General features: G+C 46.6%; 1 pseudogene; it reads right to left on the bottom strand.

Annotated features, from left to right (window-relative positions):
- LOC119354056 overlaps window positions 1-19,427 on the bottom strand; it is a 175,530-nt pseudogene that overhangs the window by 117,597 nt on the left and 38,506 nt on the right.

Here is a 19,427-nt window from a genome sequence, read left to right on the forward strand (position 1 = left end):
CATTATCGGTATTGTACCGGGAGTGCCGAAAGGGGTCCGGGGGTCCACCAAGGGGGTCCACCTGCCCCGGGGGGGCACATGGGCTGTAGGGGTGTGCGCCTTGGCCTATATGGGCCAAGGGCACCAGCCCCAAGAGGCCCATGCGCCAAGAGATAAGGGAAAGAAAGAGTCCTAAAGGGGGAAGGCACCTCCTAGGTGCCTTGGGGAGGATGGACTCCTCCCTGGCCGCACCCTTCCTTGGAGGAAGGGCCAAGGCTGCGCCCCCCCCCCTCTCCCTTGGCCCTATATATAGTGGGAGGAAGGGAGGGCAGCAGCACCTAAGCCCTGGCGCCTCCCTCTCCCTCCCATGACACATCTCCTTCCTCCCGCAGCGCTTGGCGAAGCCCTGTTGGAATCCCGCTACTTCCACCACGCCGTCGTGCTGCTGGATCTCCATCAACCTCTCCTCCCCCCTTGCTAGATCAAGAAGGAGGAGATGTTGCTGCTCCGTACGTGTGTTGAACACAGAGGTGCCGTCCGTTCGGCGCTCGGATCATCGGTGATTTGGATCACGACGAGTACGACTCCATCAACCCCGTTCTCTTGAATGCTTCCGCGCGCGATCTACAAGGGTATGTAGATCCACTCCTCCCTCGTTGCTAGATGACTCCATAGATTGATCTTGGTGATACGTAGAAAATTTTGAATTATTGCTACGTTCCCCAACAAGATTTACGACAAACAAGGCAATCTGGCCACACGGTTTTATAAACAAAGGTACGCAGAGAGATATGTTATATTACTGTTTAACAGAAGAAATGTATTCCAAAGAAAATAGTCCCGCTATCGGTTCCTTTCTTTGGGTTGTCATGCTAAGCATGATCATGAAACCTCAGCTCGAATGTAACAGCAAAATATCGAGGATTTAGTTTGGGAGGCCAGTTAATAGCCCCCGGTAGTGTTCGGCGACAGTCGAGGTCAAGCCGTAAACACTTCGGCCAATGTTATGAATGGCCTGTCATAGTCATCGGATCGCTGACCAGTTTATGCTTATTGTGACAGTCAGTTTTCGGCTTTCTCCACTAAGGTGCTTAACCATGTGAGCTGGAAGCACAATCGCAGTGGTTCTCCCTTTGCACGCCTAGCCGAACAAAACGGAACGTAGGAAGCAAGTGTAGGAGCCGGGCAACCCAACTATTGACCGAAGACACAATTCAAAACCGATGGATATATAGCAATATCTGAGAATGTTTTTGCCGAATCCCTAAAGGTGTCCGGCGTTGCACTGCGAGACTAATGCTGGAAAAGCACAAATAGTTTAAAAGTGCCAAAAAGCTTGGAAAACCAAGAAACGTCAGTAAAAACATGACATCCGAACAAGATCAAGTGTTCGGTGCCAATCCGAAAATTGGTCTTAGAAAAAAGAAGTGCTTCTGTCGTCCTTTAACATGACACATCCTATCTCAAGACTTCGAGCGGGTCAGCCTACGGCTTCAACCTCCTATCCCGAGGGCGGAGTACTTCTCATTAGGCCAGTTTAGCAAACTAAACTCTAGCGGCTTTGAGAGAGAAATTAGGCTCCCCGGCTAGTGACCGCACACTCGTGTCGAAAAAAGGAGTGATAAATAATGAAGAACACTTATTATAAAACGGCTCAAATAAACTTAAGAGCCCCCAAGTGACTTGGGTAGAAGAATGATTGCATGTACTGAAGTACTTATATCATATTTATGTTCAACCGAACTTTAAACGTGTCCTAACTGACCATCGGCTTCTTCCTCTTCGGTTAAGGACCGAAAAGGGTTATGTACTCCAGCGGTTGAGAATATCGACGGTGTTTCCAATAACCAGGCAATCAGGCCATAAGGCTGTAACAGACAAAGCGCGCTCAGGGAACTTATGCTATATTACTGCGAAGAGTAAGAAGCATCTTCGAAGAAAATAGTACCCCCACCGATACCTTTCTTCGGTGCTCATCGTTATTATGAGACTTGTGCAATAGATTTTTTGTACTCATGAGTTCCGTTGTGTGCCGACCATCATTGAATAACTATAAGAGCGCTAGCTTTCGGCTTCACCCAGTCTGAGGTCCGGCTCGGGTGACCCGATCGTGACAATCGAAGAGGTGCTCCCTTTACTCCCTAGCCGAACAATCGGGAACATAGGGGTAAACACAGGAGCGAGGCAACCCAGCTTGCAAATCGCTTAAGTCAATGTGGTGCATATTGTGGCGTAATACACGAACAAGGAATGAAGCCATACAAGTATAATCATATGCAACAGGAAAAGCTTCATAAAGGAAGCCCCCAAGTAAACAGGGTATTTGAATTTATGCGTCACAAACAAAGTTTGGACAAGGGAATTTTTTAGAAGCAACTTTTTTCCAAAAAAGTATAATGCTTGGTCGAACCGAACACAAGTTAGAAATTAAAGCTTTGAGCATGAAAGCGACTTAGCTGGTTAATGTGTTCGGTATTGATGACGCGGTCCGAGCTTGATGCGGGATAAGGTGCCATCCCCCAAGCCGGTCCCGAGGTGGCGGAGCGAAGAGCTCGGCACTCCGAAGTGGTGACATAGCACGGTCAATGCAGGCCGGCAGAGTGATGCCGAAGTCCTCGGCATGGGGTAATGAAGTGTTGACGAAGCCCCCCGTCCAGCCGAGGTGGCGCCAAAGGATATAGTCCGGCTGGATCATTTTCCCGTGCCACATAAAATAGTGCAAACTGGAGATAATAGTAATAATGATAAAAAAATCTTTGCATAATCAATAATTTATGCAAAGTGAGTAACAAAAGAAATATGGCCTGGCGCCGAAGTCAATGTCGATGCAGGGCGTCGGCGTGATGTGGTAAGGGCGTGGCAAAGCCTGAATTCACAGGTCGGTCCGAGCTCCGGATGCGGCGTTCGCCGAACTATGTACGGAGACTGACCGGACCACCGTGCGACCTCGTTAATGCGGCCACCATTTGATAGACTTGTGTACATATGATGGACAAACCAGGGTAATAATTCCTTGGAAAAAATTGAACCCAAACAAGCAAAAAATACTAGGATTAATAGCACCTGGTTTATTTGTTGTAGCAATCCGGAGGAAGGTGATTCCAAAATTGGGACCCGCTCCGCACACCCATTGCCTGATGGGCGATAAAACGACAGCATGGCAATGCTGGTAAAGGTTGACCCGCCGAGGCAAATCCCTCAGCCCAGCTAACGTGACGGAGCTGGTCGGCTAGTGACGCCGAAGTGTCCGGAGTAGGTTGATGAAGAGATGGCGAAGCCCCCGGTCCAGCCGAGATGTCGAAGCCTCGATGTCAGCCGATGAGTCGAAGTAGGTCGGCGTGATGGACACCAGCTTGAAGAAGCAATAGTGCGGCCCTGTCGATGCAGGTCGTGACGTGGTCGATGCCGGCTTGATGAAGCGACCGTGCGGCGATGCCGGTATGCCCGCTCCGTGTAATCCGTGGGGCGGCGATGTTGGTGATGATTTATTCTTCGCGATGCTGGGCTCTTGTTCGGCTTGCCGAGATGATGATCCGAAGAAGTTGAGCTCGGCTCAACAAAGTGACGCCGTGTCTAGCGCAGGTCGGCAGCCGTGGAGTAATATTGCCAGACTGGTTTGACACCAGCATGATGTTGAAGATCATGTTCAAAAGATCTTACAGTCAGTGGGATGTGTTCGGGAACAAAACCCAATACCCCATACAAAACTTCCTTCAAAAGAGATGTCCGAAATCCTGTCCATAAAAAAGATGAACTCGGGTCGGATTCGTTTTCGCGCAGAAAATAGATCCGAAAAGTGATGCACTAATCGGAAGGTTCCCGGAGTTTGGACGGTCGGATCGAGCCGAAATTTTGAGAGGTGGTAGATATAGGAATTCCGCAGCCGATCAACGGTTGGATCTTCCAAAGGACGTCCGAGCTAGAAGCTGGACCCCACGCCCTAAACTCATCCAAATTCCCGTCCAGATTTGACAGGGCTCCGGTATATCATGGATTGCCAGAGATTCCTCCATCGGAACTCGACGAAATTTTTCAGGGTTGTTGTGGACTCAATTCCGCACAATTCCACCAAGCGATCGTAAAAGTGATACTCAAGGAGGTGGTGGTGGCAGATACGAGTTCGCTGTTCAGAAAAACAGCACGGTCGCTTGAGGGCAATGTTGACGTTGAGCCCCCGAGCTCCATAGATGATTCCTCCGTGATCTTGATAGAGATCGGAGTTGATGTTTGATGAAGGCCCTCGTCCGGACATGGTGATCCGAACACGGGGCGCAATTCTTGGTCGAACCAAGGTGACCAGTCGAGCTGGTGATGAAGATGCCGAAGTCGCAGTTGATCTGCAGGCGAGCCATCGATCCTTTTGTCGATCACACAGCGGAACTCTCAATGAAAGCACCAATGTCGGTGTCAAAACCGGCGGATCTCGGGTAGGGGGTCCTGAACTATGCGTCTAGGCCGGATGGTAACAGGAGGCAGGGAATACGATGTTTTACCCAAGTTCGGGCCCTCTTGATGAAGGTAAAACCCTACGTCCTGCTTGATTAATATTAATGATATGGGTAGTACAAGAGTAGATCTACCACGAGATCAAGGAGGCTAAACCCTAGAAGCTAGCCTATGGTATGATTGTTGTATATGTTGTGTATCTATCGACTAGCCTGGCCTCGGTTTATATAATGCACCGGAGGCCTAGGATAACAAGAGTCCTAGCTGAATACGCCGGTGGGGAGAAGTCCTTGTCTTGATCGCCAAGTCTTGTGGAATCTTCCTTGTATGCGGTAGCCATCCGAACTGGCCCATGAGTATACAGCCACGGGGGTCCTTGGCCCAATCTAATAGATCGGGAGACGACATGGTGAGTACCCCCTAGTCCAGGACACCGTCATAGGGTTTGATCCCTATTATCCACTATGTTGTGAGATTGATGTTGCTATGACTTTGCTATGCTTAATGCTTGTCACTAGGGACCGAGTGCCATGATTTAAGATCTTAACCTATTATGTTTTCGTGAATATATGTGAGTTCTTGATCCTATCTTGCAAGGCTATAGTCACCTACTATGTGTTATGATCCGGCAACCCCGAAGTGACAATAATCGGGACCACTCCCGGTGATGACCGTAGTTTGAGGAGTTCATGTATTCACTATGTGTTAATGCTTTGGTCCGGTACTCTATTAAAAGGAGGCCTTAATATCCCTTAGTTTCCGCTAGGACCCCGCTGCCATGGGAGGGTAGGACAAAAGATGTCATGCAAGTTCTTTTCCATAAGCACGTATTACTATATTCGGAATAAATGCCTACATTACATTGATGAATTGGAGCTAGTTCTGTGTCACCCTAGGTTATGATTGTTACATGATCAACCACATCCGGCATAATTCTCTATCACCGATCCATTGCCTACGAGCTTTCCATATATTGATCTTCGCTTATTTACTTTTCCGTTGCTATTGTTACAATCACTACAAAATACCAAAAACATTACTTTTGTTATCATTACCTTTTGCTACCGTTACCACTACTATCATATTACTTTGCTACTAAATACATTGCTGCAGATATTAAGTTTCCAGGTGTGCTTGAATTGACAACTCAGCTGCTAATACTTGAGAATATTCTTTGGATCCCCTTGTGTTGAATCAATAAATTTGGGTTGAATACTCTACCCTCGAAAACTGTTAGGATCCCCTATACTTATGGGTTATCAGTGTTCCTGTCCTTATTGCTCTCATTCTTCATCTTCATGTAGTAGTGGTCGATGATGGCCGAGGCGAGGTTAACTAGGGAGCTTAGTTTGTTTTTGTCGCTGCCCCAGACGGTCCCCGACCGCCACTCATAAGGAGGACAATGAAAAAACATCTCATGCTCCAACTTCGTTACATAACGGTTCACCATACATGCATGCTACGGGACTCACAAACCTTAACACAAGTATTTCTCAAATTCACAACTACTTACTAGCACGACTCTAATATCACCATCTTCATATCTCAAAAAAATCATAAGGAATCAAACTTCTCATAGTATTGAATGCACTTTATATGAAAAAATTTATTATATCCCTCCTGGATGCCTATCATATTAGGACTAATTTATAACCAAAGCAAATTACTATGTTGTTTAAAGACTCTCGAAATAATATAAGTGAAGTACGAGAGTTGATCAATTTCTACAAAATAAACCACCACCATGCTCTAAAAAGATATAAGTGAAGTACTAGAGCAAATTTGCCTAGCTCAAAAAATATAAGTGAAGCACATAGAGCATTCTAATAAATCACGATTCATGCATGTCTCTCTCAAAAGGTGTGTACAGCAAGGATGATTGTGGCAAACTAAAAAGCAAAGACTCAAATCATACAAGACGCTCCAAGCAAAACATGTATCATGTGGTGAATAAAATATAACCTCAAGTAAAGTTACCGATAGACGAAGACAAAAAGAGGGGATACCTTCCCGGGCATCCCCAAGCTTAGGCTTTTTGACATCCTTGAATATTACCTTGGGGTGCCTTGGGCATCCCCAAGCTTAGGCTCTTGCCACTCCTTATCCCATAGTCCATCAAATCCTTACCCAAAACTTGAAAACTTCACAACACAAAAGTCCAACAGAAAATCTCGTAAGCTTCATCAGTATAAGAAAATAAATCACCACTTTTGGTACTGTTGTGAACTCATTATTTATTTATATTGGTGTAATATCTACTATATTCCAACTTTTACATGGTTCATACCCCCCGATACTAGCCATAGATGCATCAAAATAAGCAAACAACACGCGAAAACAGAATCTGTCAAAAACAGAATAGTCTATAGCAATCTGGAGATTCCGAATAATTCTGTAACTCCAAAAATTCTGAGAAATTAGAAAGTCCTAGATAATTTGTTTATTAATCCTTATCTAAAAGAATCAGCATTTTATCACGCTTCCGTTAAGAATTAAAACTAATCTCCTGGGCGTAAAAGTTTATGTTTTTCAGCAGGATCAAATTAACTATCATAGTAAGCTATCCCAAAGGTCTTACTTGGCACAAACACTAAGTAAAACACAAAAACACATCTAACCATAGGCTAGATGATTTATTCAAAGCAAAACAAGACCTAAAAAGCAAGAACAACAATAAAATTGGGTAGCCTCCCAACAAGCGCTATTGTTTAACGCCCCTAGCTAGGCATTGATAATTTCAATGATGCTCACGTGAAAGACAAGAGTTGAAGCACAAAGAGAGCATCATAAAACATGTGACAAACACATCTAAGTCTAACAAACTTCCTATTCATAGACATTTTATAAGCAAACAAATTATCATGACAAGCAAAAACTAGCATATGCATGGAAGAAGAAAGAAACAATAGCAACCTCAACATAACGAGAGGTAATTTTGTAACATGAAAATTTCTATAACCATATTTTCCTCTCTCATAATAATTACATGTGGTATCATATTCATATTCAACAATATAACTATCACATAAAATATTCTCTTCATGATCCACATGCATGCAAAGTTGACACTCTTCCAAAATAGTGGGAATATCATAAAATAAAGTCATGATCTCTTTGAACCCACTTTTATCAAAAATTTCATAAGATTGAATATTCTCCAAATATGTGGGATCTAAAGTCGACACTCTTCCAAATCCACTTTCAATATTATTTGCAAACATTATTATCAATCTCAAATTCATCATGGGGCTTAAATAAATTTTCAAGGTGGTAAGAAGAATGTGACGCCCTGGATTCAACCGTACACTAATCATACACGCAAATGTGTACGATCAAGATCAAGGACTCACGGGAAGATATCACAGCACAACTCTAGACACAAATTGAAAATAATACAAGCTTTATATTACAAGCCAGGGGCCTCGAGGGCTCGAATACGTAAGCTCAAAAACACAAGAGTCAGTGGAAGCAAAAATATTTGAGTACATACATAAGTTAAACAAGTCTGCCTTAAGAAGGCTAGCACAAAAGTAGCAACGATTAAAAAGGCAAGGCCTCCTGCCTGGGACCTCCTAACTACTCCTCGAAGTCGAACTCAACATATAATCATCATCGGGATCCTCTGGCTCCTAGACTCCAGCATCTGGTTGCGACAACTGACGTCAAGAAGGCTTCGCCTGATACCACGATGTCGAGTGCCCATAACTGTTCCCGCGTAGTTGGTTAGTGCATATAGGCCAGTGGCTAGACTCAGATCAAATACCAAGATCTCGTTAAGCGTGTTAATTGATGTAACCGCGGACGCCGACCAGGGCCAGGCCCACCTCTCTCCTAGGTGGTCTCAACCTGCCCTGTCGCTCCGCCACAAAGATCCACTCAAAGGGTCCTCGGGACAAATGTCCTTTCAGTCCAATTCCGTGAATCACTCGCGGGTACTCCACGAGCCAACCCGACTTTAGTCACCACAAGCATCATATATTATATATAAGTATATACCCGTGATCACTTCCCGAGTGATCACGGCCCGATAGTATAGCATGGCAGACAGACAAGAATGTAGGGCCACTGATGGAATTCTAGCATCCTATACTAAGGATTTAGGATTGTAGGTAAAGGTAACAACAATAGTAGCAAAGACAGGCTATGCATCAGGATAGGATTAACAAAAAGCAGTAACATGCTACACTACTCTAATGCAAGCAGTAGAGAGAAGAATAGGCGATATCTGGTGATCAAGGGGGGCTTGCCTGGTTCCTCTGGCAAGAAAGATGGGTCGTCAACACGGTAGTCGGTCGGGGCACCAGCAGCGACGTCAGTCTCGAAGTCTACCGGAGAGAAGAGGGGGGAGAAACAATGAATACAATGCAAACAGATGCATATCGATGCATGGCATGACAAGTAACAGTGCTGGGAGTGCCCTAACGCAGTAGGAGGTGATACCGACGACGAGGGGAAACATCCGGGAAAGTATCCCTGGTGTTTCGCGTTTTTGGACAGATGAACCGAAGGGGAAAAGTTGTGTGTTTGCTATGCTAGGGGTGTGTGGCGGACGAATGGGCTGTGTATCCGGATTCGTCTCATCGTTTGATCAACTTTCATCTACAAAGTATTTTCATCCGAGCTACGGTTTATTTTATATTAATTTTAAAAGTTTTAAATCATTTTCTAAATTGTTTTAATTTGAAAATTGAACATTAAATTGCTATGGGTACACAGAATTGTACCCAACAGAATGTATGTGTGGCTGGCAGGTGGGGTCAAGGGGGTCCAGTCAGCATTTGACCAATCAACTGTTGACTGGTCAACAATCAATAAAAATTGGTCACGGGGCCCACATGTCATTGACTCACGACTAATTAACCCAGTTAATTAGTTTAATTAAAAGATTAATTAGGTTTAGTTAATTAGGTTAATTAGACATAATTAATTAAGTTAATATTTTTATTTATTATTATTATTTAAAAAAATATTTTTTTATTAAACGTTCTGGGCGTGGGTTCCCATGTCATAGGCACAGGGGGCTTTAGCGAGTTACAGGCAGGAGGACGACAGGCAGGCGCCCGTTAACGGGCGAACTCGAGCGGCCGCCGCAGGCGCTCGCGCCAGCGCCGGCGAGGCGGGTTGGGCGCCGGCTGCAGGCGAGAGGGGAGGCGGGCCACGACAGGGCAAGGAGCCAAGGCGGGGCGCGGTAGTGGGGGCGAGCCGCAACAGCAGAGAGCGGAGCCGGCGCGGCGGGGCAGAGGCTGGCGGCGTGACTAGGTGGCGCAGGGGAGGCAGCGAGATGCGGGGAGGCGGCCAGCGCGGCGGCGGAGCAAGACGGCTGCGGCGAGCGGCAGCAGGGCACAGGCGATGCGGCGCATGCTCGCGCGGCGAGGCAGAGGCGAGGCTAGGAGGGCGCGGGCCGGCGCGAGGGCGCGTGCAAGAGCGGCCAGGGCGCAGCCGGAGCGGGTCGGAGGCACGGAAGCGAAGAGAGGCCGAAGGAGGAGGCGTGCGGCAGGAAGCGGGCTAGGAGCGGCATGCGCGTGCGAGACGGCCCGTGCGCAATGACCGGGTGAGGAGAAGGGGAGCTCACAGGGGGCCATAGGATTTGGGGCAGTGGGGCACGTGAAGGATGTCGGGGACGACGGCGACGTTGGTGAGGACGACGACGATGGTGTCCAGCGAGGAGGAGGGCGGCAACGCAACTCCGGGTGGCGGTGGTCGGTGATGGGCGTCAGGGACGACGAGACACCGGCGATGGGCGCGGGGGCAAGGCGCCCCGATCCAGATCACGTTTGGGAGGAGGAGCGAGGGGAGACGGGTTCGTGGGGGAAGTGGGGTTCGGTTGGGCTAGGGTTTCCTAGGGGGTTATGGAAAGGAGTGGGGTAGGCCGGCCTGGTGGCCCGGTTGGGCCGAACGGCCCACGGGAGGGGGGGATCTTTTGCTTATTATGTTTTTGGTTTAGTTTAGTTTTTTCCTTTTCTGTTTTTTTTCTAGTTTCTCTTTTACTTTAATTTTGTAAATTATATAACTAGAATCTAAATTAGCTCTTCTAAATATACTGCTGCCAGCAAAAGTTTGGTACCCAAATAATTTTAGTTAGAACATATGTACTATTATAAAAGCATTAAATTAATAGTTTAAGCCATCGTTTATTTATTTTAGAGCATTTGGATACTTTATAAAAGTGTGATTTCTCCACCAATATTACCCATGATTTATTTGCTACAATTTGAACATTTTAGTGCTCATGTTTGAGAAGTTTAGAATTTCACTCGTTATTTGAATTTGAATTTGAACGGGACTTGATTCACCGCGAGATTAACAACAGTAATCGGGGTGACGTGGCATCGTTAGCAGAGGGTTACTGTAACTTAACTACCCGGACTTCACAAAGAATCACCCCAATCATGATCATTGCAATAAGTAGCGGACATAGCAAAACAAGCATCCCCAAGCTTAGGGTTTTGCATATCATTAACATAATTGACATTAATAGAATTTATATTAAAACCATTGCAATCATGCTTTTTATTCAAGGAGGTATCGTGAATCAATTCATAAATTTCTTCATCACAATTTTCAGATTCACGAATTTCAAGCAAAACTTCATAAAGATAATCTAGTGCACAAAACTCACTAGCAATTGGTTCATCATAATTGTATCTCTTAAAAAGATTAGCAAGTGGATGAGGATCCATAAGCCCTAGGTTCTCTGATTTGCAATAAATACACAATTATTCCAACCAAACAGGCAAACGAGCCTAGTAAGACATAAAGGCAAACAAAAAGACGAACGGAAAGAGGGCGGAGAAAAGGGAAAATCTTTTCGAAAATCATTTTAGTAGTGGGGGAGAGGAAAACGAGAGGCGAATGGCGAATAATGCAATGCGAGAGATGAGAGTTTATGATGGGTACTTGGTATGTCTTGGCTTGGTGTAGATATCCCCGGCAACGACGTCAGAAATCCTTCTTGCTACCTCTTGAGCTTGTGTTGATTTTTCTCTTGAAGAGGAAAGGGTGATGCAGCATAGGAGCATAAGTATTTCCCTCAGCTTTGAGAACCAAGGTATCAATCTAGTAGGAGACTACGCAACAAGCCACTGAATACCTGCACAAAAAAACACCAACTTGCAACCAACATGACAAAGGGGTTGTCAATCCCTTCACGGTTATTCGCAAAGTGAGATCAGATAGAGATGGATAAACGGTAAAGTAATATTTTTGTATATGGAATGGAAAGTAAAAGATTGCAAAGTAAGGGAACGGCGACATAAATTAGCAAGTTGACGGGAAACTAATATGATGTAAAATAGACCCGGGGGGCATAGGTTTCACTAGAGGCTACTCTCAAGATAGAAATTATTATGATGGGTGAACAAATTACTGTCGAGCAATTGATAGAAAAACGCAAATTTATGACGATATCTAAGGCAATGATCATGAATGTAGGCATCATGTCCGTGTCAAGTAGATCGAAATGATTCTGCAGCTACTACTATTACTCCACACATCGACTGACTCTTACCTACATCTAGAGTATTAAGTTCATAAGAACATAATAACGCATTAAGCAAGATGACATGATGTAGCGGGATTAACTCAAGAAATATGATGAAAACCCCATCCTGTTATCCTCGATGGCAATAATACAATACGTGCCTTGCTGCCCCTACTGTCACTGGGAAAGGACACCGCAAGATTGAACCCAAAGCTAAGCACTTCTCCCATTGCAAGAAAAACCAGTCTAGTTGGCCAAACCAAATCGATAGTTCGAAGAGACTTGCAAAGATATCAAATCATGCATATAAGAATTCAGAGGAGATTCAAATCATATTCATAGATAAGCTGGTCATAAATCCACAATTCATCGGATCTCGGCAAACACACCGCAGAAGAGTATTACATTGAATAGATCTCTAAGAACATCGAGGAAGACTTTGTATTGAGAATCAAAGAGAGAGAAGAAGTCATCTAGCTACTAGCTATGGACACGTAGGTCTGAAGTAAACTACTCACGCTTCATCGGAGAGGCAATGGTGTTGATGTAGAAGCCCTCTGTGATCGATTCCCCCTCCGGCAGGATGCCAGAAAAGGCCCCAAGATGGGATCTCACGGGTACAGAAGGTTGCAGCGGTGGAAAAGTGGTTTCGTGGCTCCCCTGGATGTTTTTGGGGTATAAGAGTATATATAGGCGAAAGAATTAGGTCAGGGGAGCTACGAGGGGCCCATAAGGTCGGCGGGCGCGCCTTGCCCCCCTGGGCGCGCCCTCCACCCTTGTGGCCGCCTCGAGGCTCCTCTGACTTGTACTCCAAGTCTCCTGGGTGTCTTCTGGTCCAAGAAAAATCATGGCGAAAGTTTTATTCCATTTGGACTCCGTTTGGTATTCCTTTTCTGTGAAACTCAAAAACAAGGAAAACATAAACTGGCACTGGGCTCTAGGTTAATAGATTAGTCCCAAAAATCATATAAAATAGCATATTAATGCATATAAAACATCTAAAACAGATAATATAATAGCATGGAGCAATCAAAAATTATAGATACATTGGAGACGTATCAATGAAGATCACAGACAAGACGAGAGAAACTTCACAATGCAATTTTATTTTACACATACAAGACGTTGTGTCAAAGGATTTCATTGATACCTTCACCAAATACCTGGGGCTGCAAGGCTCATGCCTCACCCCCATACCTTACCGGATTACTCACATATGGAGATCAGATCGCAAGAAGAAATAATTAAAAAACACATCTTGAGATTGATCGATTGCAATATGCCTTACAATAGATGCCTTGTGCGATGCATGATTACAAGTATGAACTAGATGAGAGAGGGTTGTGGTGGTGGAGATGGCTATGGAGGTGAAAATGGCGCAACTAGGGTTTGTGGATGAAAATGAAGATGAATGGGTTGTGGTTGTGCTTGACACTCCTCCTCTGCTCCGTTTATTGACATTTCAATGGGGTCCCCTTAATAAAAGTTGTTCAGGTGGACGAGTTGCCTCGGTTTCTGTGCCAAACGACCGCTTATGTGAGCACTTGCGGTCGCATGGAATGTCGTCTTTTGCTTTGGAGTCCTTCTGACGCCTCCTGATGATTTGTTTCTTCTCCATTTTCCTTCCTTCCCTTTTTAGCCCATTTCCCGTGGGAAAAATATTGAAGAGAGAATATGTGAAATTCTTTGCATTCATTAGTCATTAGTGAAAATATCGGAGCGAATATCTCTCTCTTTTAGTGAAATATCGCGGTTTAAACAAGGTTGAAATGAGTGCAAAATATCACTCATCAACTGCCTAGATCTGGCATGAATGGTGGCTCGGGCCTGCCAGGACTCACTCGTAGCTTTGGCTACGAGCTGCTGGGCGTGTCGGTGGCTTCTTCTTAGTGGCATGGTGGTGGCTTATCATGGGAGCACGACTAGGCATGACAGAAGGGGGAGGTTGGTGGCGGTGGTGGTATGGCTCTGGACTGTGCAGCGATAGGGCGGCTGGGACACAATGCTTGTGCTTGTGCAGGTGAGTAGTCTATCTAGATCAATCGACACTTAGGATGTGTCCGCTCAACCCAACGAATGTCGTGCTTTCTGAGATCCTACGACGGTGATGCCCCGAGGCGTCGTAGACCCTTCTTGAAGGTGTCGTGGTAATGTTGAGTTCGCCATCAGTGTCGTGACTTTGGGGAAACCCAGGTTCCAGGACCGCTGGAACAGGTGATGTGCTCAAACTCCGGGTGAGATCCCTACATTGACTATGTTAATGTCGGTAGTAACAACTCCCATGGACATTGCTTTCATCGCAGGAGGTGTCGCTGTGGAGCTCCAACTCCTTATATTAGTACTTTGCTCTGTGGTCTTCGAATGAAAACCTAAGATCTGGCTTGCCGGGTCGGATGACGGTGTTGTGTCCTCCACAACACTACCTGTCTACCTCCTTGGAGGCGGCATCTTAGAGACCCAAATGACGGTTTGTGTTGTTGCGTGTGGTTGAGGGTGGTGCGTTTAGTGGTGGTGGTGTGGTCAGCTCGGGACCGATGGTGGTGTTTTCTTCATTGTTTCTCTTCATTTGTCCTTTATGTGATCTCTATCATGTTGTTGTGCATGCTCAAGACCCTCCCTTCATTGTCATTGTGTTGCAGCGAGCTTCAGGCTCTTGGTGCCGTCTCCGTTCACCTTTGCTCAATGACGACTGAATGAAACCTCCCCAACTTGCTAATTGTCCTGACTTCCCGTGCCGGAGCTCTTAATCAAGGTTTGTGTTAAGGTTTGGCACTCGTTGATTGTGTATGATCCTCTGTTGTGCCGTGGGGTTCGGTATGCGCGCCGGTGTGATGTGTTAAGCTATTTGTAGAGTCTTGGTATTGTGATCCCTTGAGGGCACCCCTCATGTACTTGTGCCTCTCATGGTGATTGTCTTTCTATCTGCTAACTAGATCGTGCCTTCTCTTGGGCGTCCATCTATTCTCTTCTTTAACTTTGATACTTGTACGGTTTTCAACCCAATTTTCTTCATAAATGGGATCAACTTGTTAAGATTTTTGATCTGTTTTTTCCTATAAACCAGATCAACAAAAGCCTAGGGATGACTCTTGGCTTTTGCCGCTTTTGAGCAATATATATTGAAGTGGGAGAACTCTCCCCTGTGATTCCTCAAAAAATAATTATGACTACTCTGCTGGAGTTACTCTTAGCACAATAAATAGCCAGGGTGCACGTTGTCGTGGGAATGATTCCGACAAGAAGAGAGGGGTAGGATAAAGGATCATGATCTATCAAGATGCAAATGGGTGACACGATGGTTTAGCGAGTTTGGGCCTCTCATGGTGGAGATAACAATCCTACGTCTCATGCTCCGGAGAGGCTTTGCTTTATCTGACTATGTATCCAGAGATTACAATGAGAGAGAGAAGGAACAGATCCCCATGCCAGAGCTAAGTTCTGAGACTAATGGCGGGAGATTATAGGGAGAAGAATGAGAGAGGAAAAAGCCTCGAGTATAGTGGGGGTGGCTTATATAGAGTGCACCACCCCCTCACCTCCTATGTTACAAAGTGGGGCATGAATGCCATAATGTTAGCTCACTACCAAGCCTTCACTATGTGAATGATGCTTTGACTGCTTTGCTGTCTGCTGGTCTTCGTATACCCGAGTGAGTCGTATGGTCGAGTGGATGGTATCTTGCTTGTCCGAGTGGATAATATGCATGTATGAAATTTATCTGGACCCACATGTTGTGTGGACCCCATGCTTTATGATATTTCGACCCTTCGTGGGCCTACCTGTTATGTGTATCCCCAACATTAGCCCCCGAATCGATTGCGATTTTGCAGAACGAGTTTGTGAAAGACACAATTTGGCCCGAGTGATTACAGAAATACTCGGTACCCGTCATCGTGCTTTCAGACAACCAAGGTTTGAACAAAATCTCAATGGATTTCGGCATTGCACTTCCCGACTGATCGAGGGTAAGTTCCTGCGAGGAGGAACTTGGTGACATTCGTTCATCTCTCGGAAGAGGTTAACTCATGATCAGAGTATGGGTGTATCATTAAATCTGTGCAACAAGATTGACGCATGGCCTGCTGTCTCAGAGAGATGCCATTCTTATCCCGGAGGAACATCAATACAAGTCGGTTGGAGATCCAAACTTATGAGTTTCACGCTTTGAGTCCTAGAAGAAGGCTCAAAACATGTTCACGGAGGAGCGTTAAACTCACCTTATAGCAATTTTTTTGGTAGCCGACGGGAGCCTTAGAACATGTTTGTTTGTTGTTCGCCACTCGGACCGGCCGGGCCGTATCGAGTGGAGATTACTCCAGTGGGGGCACGCTAAGTCCACCCACTGGGTGTAGTCCCCGAGACCGCCGTCGACTGCGGGCAGTCGGCGGGGATCTGAGAGAACTAAAAATCTTCTTAACTAGTACTGATAGAACTTGTTCCTCTCCGACTCGGAGGTCGAGTATTACTTGAGGATCTGGTACTGGTCTAGCTTGCCCTTCCTTGACTTGGAAGTCGAGTAGCACTTGGGTGATCTGGAGATGGTCTTGCATCGAGCAAAATGTTTCTTTCTGAGTTCTCTTCCAGTGGGGGCATGCTGAGTGCACCCACTGGGTGTAGTCCCCGAGCCTCTATCAGACAAGATAAGTCGGGCAGAGGGTTTAAGTCTCTAGGTAAACCTCCACGCAGTCGACACGGTAAATATCTTTCAGTCTGAAATTGAGTCAATCAGATGCATCTTCAGGCGCTTGACATGGTAAATAAGCTCAGCCTGGAGCTGAGTCAGTCGGACTGATCTTCGTGCACTTGGCACGGAGTAAATTCAGCCTGGAACTCAGTCAAGCAGGTGAATCTTCGTGCTCCCGACACGGTGAATGAATTTGGCTTTGAAACTGCCGACTATAGAAAAAAGCTGGACACTCCAGGGAGTAATTGTTCCAGTAGTACTTCTTATATTGACCGTTAGATTTTGCATGAAAGGGGTATTTGTAAGAGTACATTGTATCCGTAGGAGAGCTTCATTTTGACTCTTTTGCATGAAAGGGGTATTTTTCTGAGTGGACGTACTTCCCGACTGATCGGGGTATGTTGACTGCAAGGAGAAACTTGGTGGTACTCGTATGTCTCCCGGAGGAGATGGACTAGTGGTCTGACATGGACGTGCCATGAAACCTGAGTGGCGAGGCTAGTGTGTGGGCTGACTCTCCGGAGAGAGGCCACTCATTATCCCAGGGGAACACCAACACATGCCATCTCTGAGTCCAAATTTGTGAAACTGACGCCTTGGAGCCTAGGATAGGGCCAAGTGTATCCGTAGAGGAGCGTCGTTTTCACCCTTTTGCAGTCCTGAAGATGACTTCAGGTAATGATTTGGGCGATCGTCCGAGTGGACAGTACTACCCTAATAGATTTTTGGCGGACCAAGCGTGTATGGTCAGAAAGATATTCCTGATGTGATCAATGGGCGTAACCCCTGAGGGCGGCATGGCCAATGGATGTGCGTAGCCCCCGAGTGATGTTCGAAAGAGGTAAGCTTGCTACAAAGTGTGATATGAGGTTTGATCATATGAGTAACTTAGTCGTTCCTGTGTTGGGGGTGTAGAGGTAAAGACATGTCCAACTGATGGTGGCGCGCGAGGCAGCCGAGGGGCAATGATGCGTACAACCGAGTGACGACACACAGGGCGGTCCGAGTGGTGAAGACGTGCATAACCGAGTGGCGACGCGCGGAGCGGCCGAGTGGTGAAGACGTGCCCAACTGAGTGGCGATGCACGGGGCGGCTAAGTCATGACGTGCGAGGTGGTCGAATGATGAAGACATGCACAACTGAGTGGAAACGCGCGGGGTGGCTGAGTGGTGAAGACGTGCACACCCGAGTGTCGACGCGCGGGGCAGCCAAGTGATGATGACGTGCGAGGTGGTCGAATGTAGGACTACATATCCAGCCAAGTGGCGACACATGGGGTGGCCGAGGGGTACGGATGTGTACAATAGAGTGACGACGCGCGGGGCGGCCGAGTGGTGAAGACGTGCACAACGGAGTGGCACCGCGTGGGGCGGTCGAGTGAGGATGCGCGAGGTGGCCAAGTGAAGGACTACGTGTCCAGCCAAGTGGCTGAAATGGTCTTCGAAGGAGTTAGCCAGATGCTTTTGAAGCTGATGTAGTGACGAGGTCGGTGTAGTGTGGTTGCGATACAACAAGACCGGCGTGACAACTGAGTCTGAGTAGGAATGAAGATGGCGCATAGAGCGCCTGGGTGATTATAAAACTTTTCAAAGTGACGGATCAAATGCACTTGTTGAAGTGAACGATCTGACTGGTGATGAAGTACTCGACCACTCAGGAGAGTGTCATTCCAAATGAGATGCAGCCCCCAAGTGCGGCGTAGCCTCCGAGCGTACTACAGGCTTCGACAACAGACATGTCGGAATACGAGAAATATAGTTTTGAATGGATGATTTGCAATTCATCGAGTCGGACTCGGGTAAAGGTGAGGAGAAGCTTCCGAGTGATGCTCGAAAGACGCACACTCGGAAGGGAGTGAAGTGTGAAGTTTAATTATAAAAGGGACTTATCTGTCTCATGCCTGACGAGGTCTATATCATTGATACGATGAAGAGGATTCCACAGAGGGGTTGGCCGGATGTGTTTGAAGTCAACAGAGCGACAAGGTTGGTGTTGTGGTGCGCTAAGACCGGTATGGTGACCGAGTCTGAGTAGAGATGAAGTTGGCGCATAGGGCCGTCGAGTGGTCGTGTATCTTGTGCATGAAAAATAGCACAAGCCAACGTAATAATTTCTCGAGGAAATTTGATGTGTGCTGAAATGATTTGTGTGAATGACACCCATAGACATCCGCTGGGAGTGCAAGGGGCTTGCTGGTTAACCAGCAAGAGTCTGAAAGAGCGAAGGATCCGTTCGCACTTGTCGAAGTGAAGGATCCGACTGAACCCATTGGAATACTGGCTCAAATAAAATGGAAGTGTAGTGTTTTGACTGAGTTGCGGCCCCGGAGGACCGATGCAAACTCGAAATAAAGAATGACACATAGTGTTCATGAATGATGTATGCAAAAAATGGAAATTGGACTCGGGAGTCACATAAGCAGTACTAAGCAAGTATGTGAAAATAAGCAGCCGAGCGTAGAGGTACACACGGTGGCGTGGCCCGGGTGAACGTGAAGTGTGAATTACAGGATACTCGGGAACGCGGAAATAACAGAATGTAGTGCACGTAGAATGACTTAGCTGTCTGAAGGCGCGCGAGTGGCCGAGTGGTGAACCGATGGCAACGCGCGAGGCGGCCGGGTGGTGAAGACGTGCACGACTGAATGGTGATGCGCGGGGCGGCCGAGGGGTGAAGACATGCACAACTGAATGGCGACGCGCGGGGCGGCCGAGTGGTGATGAGGTGACCAACTGAACGACGACGCGCGGGGCGGCCGAGTGATGATGAGGTGACCAACCGAGTGGCGACGCACGGAGCAGCCAAGTGGTTATGAGGTGACCAGCCGAATGGCGATG

Source organism: Triticum dicoccoides, chromosome 1A (genome assembly GCF_002162155.2).
Source record: "Triticum dicoccoides isolate Atlit2015 ecotype Zavitan chromosome 1A, WEW_v2.0, whole genome shotgun sequence".
In the NCBI taxonomy this organism is placed as follows: domain Eukaryota; kingdom Viridiplantae; phylum Streptophyta; class Magnoliopsida; order Poales; family Poaceae; genus Triticum; species Triticum dicoccoides.